The sequence below is a fragment of the Stegodyphus dumicola genome, chromosome 2 (assembly GCF_044657685.1).
Source record: "Stegodyphus dumicola isolate Sdum_Otavi_A_Nest chromosome 2, ASM4465768v1".
NCBI lineage: Eukaryota > Metazoa > Arthropoda > Arachnida > Araneae > Eresidae > Stegodyphus > Stegodyphus dumicola.
This window is the reverse complement of record NC_140769.1, coordinates 23325343-23340658: the sequence shown is the minus strand read 5'-3', so window position 1 is coordinate 23340658 and position 15316 is coordinate 23325343.

Sequence of the window (15316 nt, the reverse complement as noted above, 5' to 3'; positions counted from 1 at the left end):
TTTCTTCTGACACTAGTTGTTACGTTATTTTCTTCCTTCACGTTCGTACGGGGTTCGTAGCTTGATGCAGTAATAACTTGATGCAGTATCGAAACACACTTGATGAAGTATCGAAACACACAATATTAATCACATAGCTTCAAAATCACTTTTACAGTCGTCGAACTGTTACACATACGCTGATACGTTCAGCGACACAGCCTTCACACTGTCAGGCAATAACTGTGGAGACAGCTTCACTGCAATGCACCCGAGTACAGCTCCCAACTATGTTTGGTCGTTCTCGTACTCTCGAGACTCTCCACGCGATGCACTCGACGATACACAAAAATATAGCTCTCGACTGAGCACAGTCTAAGACAAAACTCGACGACGCACTAATTTGCGATGCACTAAAAGACTCTCTCGATGCACTCGACGACCAACTCAGTGTTAGACTTCGAGACACTCGCTCAATGACTCACTATCAGCTCGCTAGACGAGGCACACACACTCGCCCTCTCGACGAGGCACATTCACTGACTGCGGACCAGCAGGGTTTATATAGCGTTCGGCTTGTCTTCGAGAACATTCTGGGCTAAACCGGTAAGAATTCGTTCCAGAAGGTTCTCCATCCGTCCATGGTATATCGCCAATTTTGTAGCCAAATGGGCGATTTCTAGCCAAATGTGACAACCATGCATTCCCTTGCCATTTTATGGCAACCCAAAAACTGCTTGGCGGGGAAGCCATCCCACCGCGCCTGTACATTTCGTAACAATAGTAATAGAGCCCTCACAACTTGACTTCGTAATTGAAATACGGCAATTTCTGTGTTCCTGTCGCTGTTTATGACACTTTTGTGGAATCGCCTTTATAATGACCGCCTTGGTTCTGGAAGTTGGAAGGCGAGTTGTAGTTGCCCTCTTAAGAGAGTCCAGATGTGTGCTATAATAGGCTTTAGGTTTTAAATTATTCCTGACAAATTCATCAGGTTCTTATCTCTATTTCCCAGAAAATCAACTGCCAGTCTATCTATGCATAGTTAAGCGTTCGTTCACCGGCCATGGTTTTGGCTTAAAAAGCACAAATTTTCCAAAACTACTAAGAGAAAAAATTATTTTCTTGATATTAATGTAAAAATGCTCCTGGTAGTTTATACCTGGATTTATTTACTTTTAATATATTGGCTTAATTTCTTTGACGTTATTCAATAATGCACGTATATATATGTATATATACAACCGTATATATACAACCTTGCTAGTTAGAGGGTTAAAATGATCTGAGGGCCAATTGCATCTCTGAAAAACGAACATACTGCTAGAAAATCTCATCTGTTTTAAAAGAAGCATACTATTTCCACTCTGCTTATGTTTGCAAGCAAGAGTAAGCATGTAACATAGTGCAGAGAAATCGACTTTATACAAATTGTTTGTGGGGCATCTTTCTCTTTAGAGAAGAATTCCAATTAATCTTGCTACAGAATACAACGCACCTTCACGTGGGGAGAATGAGGAACCCGCTATGTGTCATCCAGATCCGAGAAAGGGTCATGTAAGACATCGAAGGTTTGATTATTTTGACGGATATTGTATTGAACCTAGTACACAGACCATTAAACTTACTGCTGTTATTTATAATCAAGAGATAATAGAGCTCTATGGTTCCCTTTTCGGGGGTGAAGTTTCTCCTCAGTTCAGTTTGATGGATAAAAGCGCTCGTCCATATAAGGTTAAATTGGTGAAGGAGGTGATTGCGCAGGATCAACTGCCACACAGCCTCACAAATTGGAATGAAAGCAAATGTATATCCTTTAAATATTCAGAGTGAGAATTCGATTCACATTGCTTTCGATAACAATAATATGATTCGTTCAAAAACCAAAACTTTTCTTGTTATGTTAATGCAAGACTTAAAAGTCGAACTTATAGATTTGTGCGGCTTCTGGTCATATTTCGGTATAGTAGAAAACTATCTTCGTTTATATTCACCGCAATTTATCTTCGTTGCAGTACCAATTCAGTCAGTTTACTCAGCTTTACTTGAAGAGCTTGCAGTACTTGGTCAGTGTAATAAAGTTCAAATAAAATGTTTAAAAACACAATTGGTAAAAATAGCCACTATGTAAAGTAATGTGGATCAGGTATTTTTGCTGATGCTGGGAATTTCGTTGTAATTGATGGTGGTGTGGTGTATTTAATTATGGCAAAGCACACTAGGGCTATCTGCCTAAGAGGAGGGATGCCTTCGTGGAGGACTTTCTAAGGGAAACTGGCTCGTATACACGTTACACATGGGGAAAACCACGAAAACACCCATGCAGCCAGCCCGTTCGCGGGATTCGAACCTCGGACCGAACTACCAGTGTTCAGCGACTTTACCGCTCGGTCGCTGGTGGGCCCGTTGTAATTGAACATCGAGCGTTGATACAATTGATGTAAGGGTTTCTCATGTGGTGAAAATATTTACTTTTCTTACAAATAAGCACATGTGTCATTTACAATATTTTTTTTTCTATTAGAGGCAAAAAAAATGTATATGAAAAGAAATAGAAATAATATAAATACAGCAGAAATATAGTAGAAAAATATAGTAGAAATTTTTAAATCATTTAGTTTAAAATTTTATCTTCATTTTAAATGTAGCTATTATAAATTATTTAAATAATTGCTTTTCTATGATTCAAGGTCAATGTAAAATTCAATTTTTCCATTTCTGTGAATTTTCATTTAAATACCTGCAACCATACAAAAGGAAAGCTGTTACCTTAAATGCAAAAATAATAAAATTATTATTTATTTGAGATGAATATTACAAGTGAAATTATTTATTAGTTTAAATTTATTAGTTTGTTCGAGGGTATTTAATCAGAGATTCCTGTTGTAACAATGGAATGAAAGATTTTATAGAAATATATCTTACTGGTATTAGTTCTATGGTAATCCTTTTCTCTTGTAGATGACATAAATATATTGCATGCCCTTATTGAAAACGGATTTTACAATGTCACACGATATTCGTAAAATACAGAGTTAGTTCCTGAACAGAATTCGGTTTCATTAATTTATTAAGTTTAATATTTTTGTCACTTCAGTTTTTTCACTTTAATTTTTTTGTAACCTTCAACCGTAAGTAATATTCTATTTTCATATTATTTATATTCTTATGCTGCAGAGAATACACAAAGAAATATATTGAAACTCTGGGCTCAATAAAAGGCTGATTGACATATATAAAAGAGTAAGTTAATACAAAATACATTAATAAAATAACGATTAAATACCTAAAGCTTAGAGATGCAGTGCAAGAAAAAGGAGGAGAAAATATATCAAATCCAAAAATGAAATAAGAATTTTACATCTTTTCACTGAATTGTCACCAAGGGATTGGCAATCAAAAGACATAAACACCAGCCCCGTTATAACCATGCAGCGGAATATAATAATTTCATATATTTCATTTTTTGTTCTCACATGCTTTCCTACTTTTTTTTTTTTAATTTTTCGCTGTGCTGCTGGTAGTTGGTTTTTACATACGTCTATTCCGAACTGAAATATGGGATGAATTTTTAACTTATTAGTTTTTAGTTTATAATGCATTATTATCACCGTTTGTTACCGCTTTCAGAGCGTAATTGTATTGGGTTTTGAACTGTTTTGTATTTTTCCATTAAGGCTCAATTAAATTACGTTTCCAATGCTATCATCCTTGCTTATCTTTTTAATACATGTCATTTGAAAATTATGCAAATAAACACTGCTTTTGTACTGTATTCTTTCGTAACTGAAGTTTGCATAAATCTTTTGAACAGAAGGAATTATTGTGACAGAAATCATGAAGAATAGAATAGCGTAACATCTTAAAAATGTATGGAAATTAACATATTTGTCATGAAGTCATAAGGTATCTCTCCCGCCTTCTTAGCGTGCCTTCGTGGTGTGGTGGTCTGCACGCGGGGCGCGTATTCCAGAGGTTCGTGTTTTGATTCCCGGCGAAGGCGTCGCCCATTTTCACCTTGCCTGCTTCTAAAAATACCTAATGTCACTACAGTGGCGATCGAAATACAAAGAGTGGTGGATGATGATTCTCTACACCCAGGATTTGGCGATTGTATGCCCTAAAAACCTCAGTTGCCCTTTAAAAGGGGGAATATATAAGGTACTTCTCCTGCCTTCTTAGCGTGCTTTCGTGGTGTGATGGTCTGCACGCTGGGCGCGTATTCCAGAGGTCCGTGGTTCGATTTCCGGCGAAGGCGTTGCTCATTTTTCATCTTGTCTGCTTCCAAAAATACCTAATGTCTCTACAAGGTAACGAAATGCTTTTCTGTAAGAGTAGTTATTAAATCACAGGTATGACAGCTAGTGTATTTCATTGCCTTAAACCAAAATAAAGTCATAAATATAATGCTAAATCCATTGAAATGATTCTGAAAAGTTTCATAATATTAGATCAAATATTTCAGTACTAGATATTATTATTTATCCAGTGGAAGTTGGCGCTTTGTTGCATGTGAGTTGGTTTCTAGTTATATGGTTTTATAAAGGGTAATTACATTGCTAAAACGAAAGCTTACAGGAGGGTCATTTCAAATGTGGAACGTGCATTTAAAGGTGCCTATGCATCTGTGATTTTTTGCTTGCACTGATTGATTTCTGCGCTGTTCTATTTTGTGTGAGGGACTGATAAACCATTTCGAGGGAGGGAATATTAATCTTTTGGAAGTAAAAATTTTGATGAGATTTAAAAACTGTTATATTATGTGGCACATACCTGACTTGGTTTGTAAGAATTTCATTCTTGTCGACAATTCCATCTCAAATCTAGTATTTGCCACAGTGGAGGCAAAGTTTCAAGTAAGTATACATGTATGTAGTAAAAGCTATCTAGCAGGAAAATTTTGAAAACTGAATTTTTTTCACCAAATTTTCTGTTATTTGTTCAGAGAGGTTTCGTCTGCAGTGCTATGCCAGGGTGACGGATAATTGGGCCGTTGCTCTTTAAAACAATAATGAATTTATCATTTGACATACTCTTATCCAAAAATTCAATATCGCCATCTCTCTTGCGTATAGCGACATGATGTGACAAGCCAAAGAGCAGATTCTAGCATTAAACATTCAATCGCATTTTTAATAACTGAAATTCCCGAGATCTTCAGATCTGACTATTATAGGTTATTTTTTTGGAAGGGGACAAGACAAAATGTATGCATAAAACATACAAGCGCTGATAATGAAATTCACGGTTACCATGCAGAATACAGATTAGGAAAGATTTCGTAAAATTGTTGAAAACATGGCAAAGCATGTAGACAGTTACGGTTAACAGAATAGGTTATCATTTCAAGGATATATTGTAGACGCGTTATGTCTCCTGAATATTTATACTTACAGCTTCTGAAAATCCAGTTTAGAGTAGAATGTTATAATTACTGGCAACCAAATGTTTTTCAAATTTCGTATATTAATATAGTAAGAGAAAAAATATTGAAAGCAGTTACAGTCAAAGATATTTTTTATTCCACCACTTACCTTATGAACTTGTAGAACACATTAGGAATATTTTGGAAGCAGGAGATGTGAACAATGAGCAACGCCTTTGCCGGGAATCGAACCACGGACCTCTGGAATATGCGACCAGCGTGCTGACCACTACACTACGAAAGCCTGCTAACAAGGCGAGAGAAGTACCTTGTAAACTAACAAGATTATATCAACATGGTCTAGTGCCACTAGAAGTATCAACTTAAAACTGGCTTACAGTTTTGGTTAGTTCAAGCAACAGAAGTGCCAAATCAAATAATTTCAGTTGAGGGTTAGTGAGCCTTAAAGTTATCACAAGTAACCATATTTCCACATACTCAAATTAAATACTGGATAAGTTAAGACATCTCTTACCAAAGTGTACCAAAGACATATACGAGATGTATGGCCTCTAGTTTTCCAAGTGACATCACCACCTTACACCTTACGTAAGTAGAATTACTGGCTGATACTTCTTCTGCTGCTGCATTTTTCATGCTTTCAGTCGCATTCATTTTGTTGCATTAGTAATTAACTCACAGATTCTGTCATACGTTTTTTGCATTACTCGGGGATGTAAATCCATTATTCCACAAAATGTTTTCAAAGGTTCAAGACCTTGCCCAATGCAACGTATTGCATAAATAATTCCACGATTAATTTCTGCTATGTTCCTTTTCTCACCAACAAGTTTAGTGTTGCTTGTCATTACGACATTTTTGCATCCTTGACAGGTCAAAATTATTTTGGAACACAGACCTGCAGATCTTTTCGTAGAAAATTTGGTGCTACTTTGGTAGACGGTTGCACGGATTTTGGCGATTGTTTGGCGAGGTTTCTTTTGGCGAGTAATACAACTTATGGTAAACCCATTGCTGGATAAGTTATTTATGGTAACCGATACTTTGTTGTCATTTTATTAAAAAAATAATGCTTTTTATTATGCATAACTTCCGTGTTTTAAATATTATTTATGGTTTCTAAATATTAAAAATCAATTTAATTTTACATTTTTATTTGAAATAAAAATTTTGTTGTTTATAATATTTTATATAATTTTATGTTGTTGATGATGTAATCAATGACGTCCATTTACTTAAAAAGTAATTGGTTTTATTAATATCTATAAATTTAATTTAATGTTTTAAACATTATTTATAACTGTTAATTATTAAAATACAATTTAATTTTGCATTTGTTTTAAAAATTATTTTATTATGAATGATTATTTAAATAATTTTAATTCTATGCGTGATGTAATCAGCTCCCTGATTGGTTACTGAATATTTGTGCATTACCGCGCCATTTTAAAATTTTATTATTCATCTCTTCGAATTAGTCAGATTTCAAATGGAATGAATATCTTCGTTTCGAAGATGAATGTTGTTATTGGTAATGACCAAGAATTATTGGTATTGGAATAAAAAAAATTGCCCTTTGAGACCTTATTTTGCCAACCTGTCTTTCCTAATCAAAGATTTAATTAGAAATTGTTAATAGCGTCAGAGGAAGTTTATTTTAAATTTTTTGAGGAAACCGCGCTAATTGTTTCTTCAATGAAGTGCGAGATATGTGGATAACAGGTGAAGATGGTTAAAAGAGTCAATTCAATTATGATTTCGATTTTTTTTGTGGTACTTATCAATAAACAAGAGGTTAAATTACTCAAAAAATGTAAGTATATATGGTTGATCTTTACAATATGGTAACTGGTAGTTTGGCGACATTTTGGAGGCGATAAAGGTTACTACCTGGGACTTTGGTAATAATGTGAGCAGTACTCAGCTCCGATTACGCATTATTTTGTGTGAGAGAAATGAGAGATCATGGAATATGTCATGTGATATTAATGGACGAATTACGGTTCTTTAATCGGAAAAGGGGAGAAATCGGGGAAAAATCTGGAACTTTTGTATTTGGCTTTATTCTGTGTTGTGTGAAACAGTGTTTGTTAATTTTTGGATCCCATGGCCGTATCTAAAGTGAATTCGAAATGGGTATTTAGTGGTATTGAAAAGGGTAGTAATAATTGTTTCTTTAAGGTTGTGCGAGATTGAAATAAAGACGTATTATTAACTTATTTATTTTACCTGGTACCTTGCTGTGAAATATAAGTATGATTTTAAAGATCCTTAAACAGAAAGAAGAAAAGTTTATCGGACCCGTAATCAAGATTCTGAAGAAGATTAGGTAAGTTAGTATTTTTAATTATTTGAGGATATTATTTTTATGCATTGTTCTAAATGTAAGATGGAAGTAAAGGAATTTGGTATTATTGGGAAAATTGTTATTAGCAATGATTTGGTTTAAAGTAATTAGGATTGTAAGGTAATTTTTATTAATTTAATGTATGTGCTCATTTATATTTTAAGTAGTGTTTTTGAATTTAATTATATTTTAATTAAATGATAGTTATTTTGTGAATTTTATGTTTGTAGGAATTTGGTATACGTTTAAGTTGAAGTAAATGTGGATGGAAATAATTTAAATATTTGATACTAAGTATTTGTAATGCTTGCGGTATGAATTCGTTGGTGACGTGTATAATGTAATAGATGATTTGGAGGTAAAAGTTTTTGGATATTTTATTTATTTTATATGTGGAAATGTTCATATTTGGAAAGGGTAAATAGGTTGCTGTAGGAGAGTTGGTCGCCAAATTTTCGCCAAAAATCGCCAAGTTACCATAATGTAAAGATCAACCGTACATATTTTTCTTTTATTTTATAATTGTATACTTCAATGTTTGTTAAAAAAATTCATACACTATTTTCAAAAATTGCTGAGATAATTATTGTCACATATGTTTTAATGTTAATTATAGTTTATATAATGTATTTTAAAGTATTTGAATTTAATAATATTCTAATTCTTTTAAATGTTGGTAGGATGGTTTTTAATTCGATATTCAATTTCAGTAATATTTTAATGTAATTAAACGTTGGCACTATATTTTTATAGCGGTGTTTTTATTCTTTTTTTCGCTATATAAAAGTAATAATAGCCTTACTCATAGTAAATGTATTTATTTACATTTGCCTGCCATCTTAAAAAACAACATTTTCAACAAAAAATTAATCCATTACTTTTAACGATATTTATTTATTTTTTTTTTTTAAGTTTCGAATACTTTACTATGCGTAGAAACAGCGTTTCTCAATATGGCTGATGATTGTAAAAATCGCGCCAACATTTGCGCCAACGTAAATCGCCAAAAATCCGTGCAACCGTCTACCAAAGTAGCATCGAAAAGGTGAATTTACTATGGCATAGTTTACACACAATGTTTTCTTTCAAAACAGACCACAGAATATTTTTATCGACAATCATATCTCCATCAAATCGATTGTTTTCACTTGAAAAATTAATGCCTCTTACACTTAATGTTTTACTTGAAGCACTTGTATTTGGTTCTGAATTTCCAGGGAAACTATTAATATGTGCAGCAAAAGTTTCAGTAGTTGCAACATGGTTTGGAGAAGAAATTGCAAATTCATTATTTAGTTCATTTGAAACTGTCGATTTATCAGTTGTATTGAACTGGTTTCCATGAAATCGGCGCTATCTTGAACGCTTTCCAGAAGCACGTTTACAAGCATTATCAGCCATTACACCGAGAAGTGCACAGTAAGGTAACAAAATGCAGTAAAAACTTCTAATTATATTTAAAATCACTCACAAACTATACTAAAATAACACCTGAATGGTCATAAATGATGAAAATAACAAGTGGAGTGATATAAATTATCATAAAAATATAATCTGACAGAACCAAAAGAGAGCTATAAAATAAAACGCAAGGACGGTTGGTTAAGAATGTAAACAAACTACCAAAGAGTTGAGAGATAAGACTGCTACTTCATAAAGAGATCATTAAAAAATAAATCATTAGGCTTGCCACATAACATTTCGAGTAGAAATTGCTGACGCTTCTCGGTCGGACCTTCAAACCTTGTTTACATTAGTCAGCTGACACATTTCCCTTCATAACTGATAAATTGTGCGAATTTTCGCTCCGTTTTTTTTTTTTTTTTTTTTAAACTGCGCAGAAAAAGCCAGGCTATGAAATATATTTTTCTTTCAAAAAATCAAACATTTTGAAGGTTTAAGGGAGGTATGACCCCTTAAATGATTTTTCATTTCTTGTTCAAATTTGATGAAGTCTCTCTTAATACTCTGCACATTATTGAAGCACACCCAAATAAATTGCTTTTTTTGAACAGGGTTATGCTTAAACATAAGAATAGACAGAATGAAATAAACTAATTGCGCAGTTAGTTGTACGGAACTTATCTATTCCAGTGCGACATTCTGACTCCGTGTAGACAATGAGGCAACTTACCGGCTGGATGTAGGTCTTTTTAGGTCTTATAGGAAATACCACTTAACTCAGATGAAAGTTTTAAAATAATCTTTTTATTACCGCTTCAACTTAACAACTTACGAAGCTAGTGTAATTAAACTAACAGGTCACTGTTTCTTGCGGCATTTAACGTAACATAAACTAATGCTATTCGCACATTTATTAGACGATTTTCATTGTATTTTCAGAAATATTTTATGGAACATTTTTTTCATTTTAAACATCCCATTTGATAACCATAATCTTCAGTAACTTTTTACATGGTAATTTCTAAGACAATATAGCTTAGTATCAAAAGAGCCCATTCCTCTTAAAGAGCATGCCAATGTCCAAGGAGGCTTGTACGTCGACGATTGGGAAAACTCGCTTTTTTAAATTCCAGAATCTTAAAATTTCGTGGATGATGCGTTAGGAGATTTAGTAGGGATATAAGTGAAGGGTATGGTCTTGATAACCGTTTCATGTTCAGTTTTTCTAGAATTTTGACAGTAGATCTTGATGTGCGGCTGCTTACTTTGTCTTGATAGAGTTCTACTGATTGGTGGCGGCACAGTGGGTAAAGAGAAGCTATTTCATACTTGAAAAATTGGGTATAAAATATATGGAAAGGATCTTAACAGTTTTCTGCATCCTCTTTGTTTTTTATTTGTCGTTATATAAAATACCAGCAACAATCATAAATCCCTTTGAAAAACTTTCTTTAGATAGTTTGAACAATATTCTAAAGATTTTTTTCTTCTCGTTCATGATAATAAATGGATCTTATTTCTTTGCGGTCATTTAATACCTGAAATTCACCTAGAACGACAACATTTTTTCCATTTTTGTCCCAATAATTGTTTTTCATAGAGAATTCTGTAGCGCGTTTTGCTTTCGGAGATATGTTGTGGCAAAAGACGATGCACATTGTGTTTTTGCTCCTTTTTGAGGTTTAATTCAGCGCTAATCACTTTGTTTACAAATGACACTGCGCATTTTAATGATTATGCAACTGTCATTTGCCTTCACATATTTTCTTTTAACATTAAAGTTCTTACCTTTGTAACATTAGGTTCTTATCTTTGCAACAACTACGCTTCTTGGACATGTCATTTGATTTTTTTTTTTTTTTTTCTTAAAGCCAAATTGCGACGGTATTTTCCTTTCTCATTGACAACATTACCAGCGGTAGCTTTAAATACCGAAAAATCATGGCTTTCATAACATGTTTTAATAACTAGACACGAATAATTTTCTTAGGAAGAAGCTTAAACGTTGCCTTCCGACCATTGGTTCTTTAAGAGAGAAAATTTGCCTGAAAATAAAATTGTCAAGTAACAGACGATAATTCAATGGAGTGAACCTTCAAGTCAAATCACGAAAAACAATTATTTGACCATCCAGTTCTCCCGCTTTCCTAGCGGGCCTTCGTGGTGTAGTAGTTCTGCACGCTGGGCCGGTATTCCAGAGGTCCGTGGTTCGATTCCCGGCGAAGGCGTTGCTAGATTTTCATCTCTCTGGCTTCGGGAAAAAATTCCTAATAACTCTACACGGCAAAGTACACGAGGGCTATCTGCCTTTGGGGAGGAATGCCTTCGTATAGGACTTTCTAAGTTTTAAAACATGCACATTACATTCGCATACACATTACACATGGGGAAAACCACGAAATCTACTATGCAGACAGCCCGTTCGCGGAATTCGAGCCTCAGACCGAATTACCAGAGTTCAGCGACTTTACCGTTTGGCCGCTGGTGGACCAAGAACCCCCGTCGAACTAGCTACATTCAGTGGTTTTAACCAGTCGGCAATAGATGAGGCGCGTTGCGGTTACTGCATAAGCAGAAATTCATAAACTGTATGCTGAACTAAACTGCACTATGAATGAACTTATGAGCTATGAACCGTGTAACAAAAAAAAAAAAAAAAAAAAGAAAACAAACAAACAAACAATGAACCACATACCATAAACGCACCCCCGCCAACAAAGCTCCAAACCGAAACACATAAGAAATGTGTATATACATTTGTAAATAACTTATTGTAATTATTGTATTTATCCATCTATCTGCAAAGTATATTTTAGACAATATTGTCTGCAATGCAGATTATGCACCATTAATATATAACTGTGAATTATGAATGCTGCAATGTAAACAAACTCCCGAGTATAGTGTTAGCGTGCCCGGTCAGGGTACACTTCGATAGATGGTTAGTGCAGTGGGGCGCTACCAGTTTTGCCTATGGCGATGTTTTGGTGCTCCCTGTACTTCTTTCTGTCTGTCTGGCTGCATAGGCAGAAAGTTAAAAATAATATCAAATTATTGTATAAAAAATCTATGATTACATGTCAGCCATACTAATTGACTTTATATTCCTATAAACGCATAAGAAATTGGAAAAAAAAATACTAAAATTTTTCAGGAATGTTAAGTCATCATTTGTAGGAAATGTTAATTGCAAATGTTACGGATAAAGTAAAGAATATTATTTTTCGTAAGCTTTTTATATTTCACAATCAAATTATTTGCTTTCGTTTAAACTTAATTTCTCGCTGGAAAAATTAAGACATTCAGACTTTTATAAATAATGAACCAATTCTTAGTTAAAAATTGCTAAATGATCGACAAGAAAAAGGTTGTATTTATTTCTACTGCTAATTGTCTGACGAAATAAAAAAAAGTCGCATATTTTCCAAAGTTTTACAATAAAAAATTAGTAATTAACTCAAAATATATTTAAAAAAATAGACTGAAAGTATTGAAATACCGAGAGAATTCTTTAAATTGGAAATCAGATAAAAAGCAAAATTTTAAAAGAAGAATAATTGTGACTTTCTTTCTTTTTTTAACTTGTCATTATCTGATAAAAATAATCCCGAAGAAGGCGATTTTCTCTTCAACAGCAAAATGAAAATGTTTCATAAAAAATGAAACAAAAATATGACGCTTTACGAGATTGGACTGTCATAGTCTTTCACTTGGGGCTAGCGTAATTACATTTATATAGATTGGAAAGCTTTCATTTCATGTTGGGTCGTATTCACGAGGTTGAGTGACAGGTGAAGATAAAGCATTATTGGAAATTTCTTTCGGGAAAGGTGCATTATTTAAATATCACTTTGGGAAAGTTTTTTCCCCCATGAAGTACTTTTTTTCAGCTACGTGCTTAAAATTAAAGCTATTTTTTAGGAATTAAAAAAAAATCAGTAAGGCGTTCAAATAACGAGCTATGGTACTTATAGGGAAGATATTTTTGACATATGCATTATTCATAAAAGTCTAAAGGCGAAATATTTCCATAAAAATGTATATGTTGAAGATAAAAAGACTGTAGAATATTTTAGAGATATAGACATTGTAGAGGTTTGTAAAGCATTTTATGAAGATTTAAGTAATATTTAGTAGGTAAATAGTGTTACGAATTTGGTATTTAAAAAGCAAATGTTAGTTCAATTATAAATTAAATGGTTTTATTTCTCGCGCAGTGCAGCGCGTGACGAATATTAAAAGAAAGCTAAGCCGGAAAATTGAAAATACAAGAGCGCGTGCATTAAATAAATAAATAACTCTTTTTCATTTCGAGAAAGTACTGGAAAATTCTAGCGCGTGATTTTAAAATGTTATAAAAGGAGGCAAACATCTCAGTTCGTAGTAGTTGCTTAGTTTGTTGTTGTTTAGAAAACTACTGTTGTTGATTGTAGCGAATTCGCGGATTAGCGTTCTTTAGCTGTTTTGAATTACGTTCTATTGGACATTTGAGTAGTTAAAAGAAAACTACTGTGAGATATTGTAATACTGCGTGATAATTTGAGAAAATTTAAGCATTTTTGTTGTGATAATAATAAATTTTTGTTCATTTTTCATCGGACTTGTGCATTCATTTAGTAACGAATCCGTACGCACGCAACAATTTTTGGTGTCAGAAGTGGGATTTGAATGCCAATAACAAGAGCGATGGAAGAGCAGTTAAGGCAATTGATAACAGCCTTTGCCTCGTTTAAAGAAGAAATGAAAGAAGAGATGAAATCTAGCCAAGGAAAGATGGAAGGGGCCGTCAACTCTGTTAAGGACGAAATGAAAGCCGTTCAAGCTGGTCAAGAAAAGATTGAAGCAGGTCAAGAAGAAATGAAAAGAGAGATTACCTGCATAATAGAAAATAAATTTGAAGCTATGGAAGGCAGAATTAACACAGTTGAAAATAAAGTTGGACTAATTGAAGAAAGAGTTTCTTCGGTGAAAGAAGAAATAGAAGAAAGAGTTTCTTCTGTAAAAGAACATATAGAAGGGAGAGTTTCTGCTGTGGAGGAACGAATTGAAGGAAGAGTTTGTGCCGTCCAACACCAAATCGAACAACAAATTGATGAGAGAGTTTCTGAAGTTGCCAAAGAAATGGATACTTTAATGAAATTCGTAGCGTCGGCAGGGAGCAGGAGTGATGATTTTAAATTCTTACCAATGCCTGCTCGTCCACCTCTGAAGCTATCCACATATGATGGGAAGACCTCCTGGCAGGTGTATAAGACACAATTTTCTATCGTGGCGGATGCGAATGGATGGGATTCCCAAGCTAAGGCCTGTCATCTCGCCGCTTCTCTAAGAGCCGACGCAGCGGATATCCTTCAGACTCTTCCCGAAAACAAAAGATTAGATTTCGAAGCTCTGTCCGGCGCCTTGGAGTTGCGCTTTGGGGAGAAGTGTTTAAAAGACTACAGCAGGCTCCAATTAAAATCTCGTCAACAGAAGCCTACCGAAACACTTCAGGAGCTCGCCGCGGATGTTGAAAGGCTGTCCCATCTCGCCTTTTCGGAATGCCCGACAGAAACAAGGGAAATCCTGTCCTTGCAATACTTTATCGACGGCATCCGAGATACTGAAATACAGAAAGCTCTACGAATGGCGGATGTAAAAGATTTAAAAAGTGCTCTAGTGTACGCCATGAAATTTGAGGCAGCCCAGCAAGCCACTCGTCGAGACCGCCACCCAGTCAGAGCTGCTCAAGTCCAGGAGCTATGGAATCATAAGGGGATCAAGTCACCGCTCGACTTGACGATTTAACTAGACAACTGAACGCCTTGAGACGGAATATTGGTGAGAAGAAACCGACCGTTAAGTGCTGGAACTGCGGTGCTGAAGGACACATACGAAGAAACTGCAAAACACCCCAGGGTACTGATGTTAAGACCGCTTCTAACAAGCAGCAGGGAAACTAATTAGTGGCCATCTCGCGGGGCGGAGGTTGCCAGATAATGAAAAGCCCCCGTTTAAAGCGCTTCAGATTTCTGCAATGAGAGGCGGCAGTAATGGACTTTTCATAATAGGACATATTAATGGAGTTCCGTGCAATATGACTATAGATACAGGAGCCAACGTCACTATCATCCAAAAAGATTTGGCTCAACAACTAGGAAACAAACTTATCTGGACGCCGCCCTGCGTTACCCTCCAGACTGTGTCCGGTGAGAAGATCG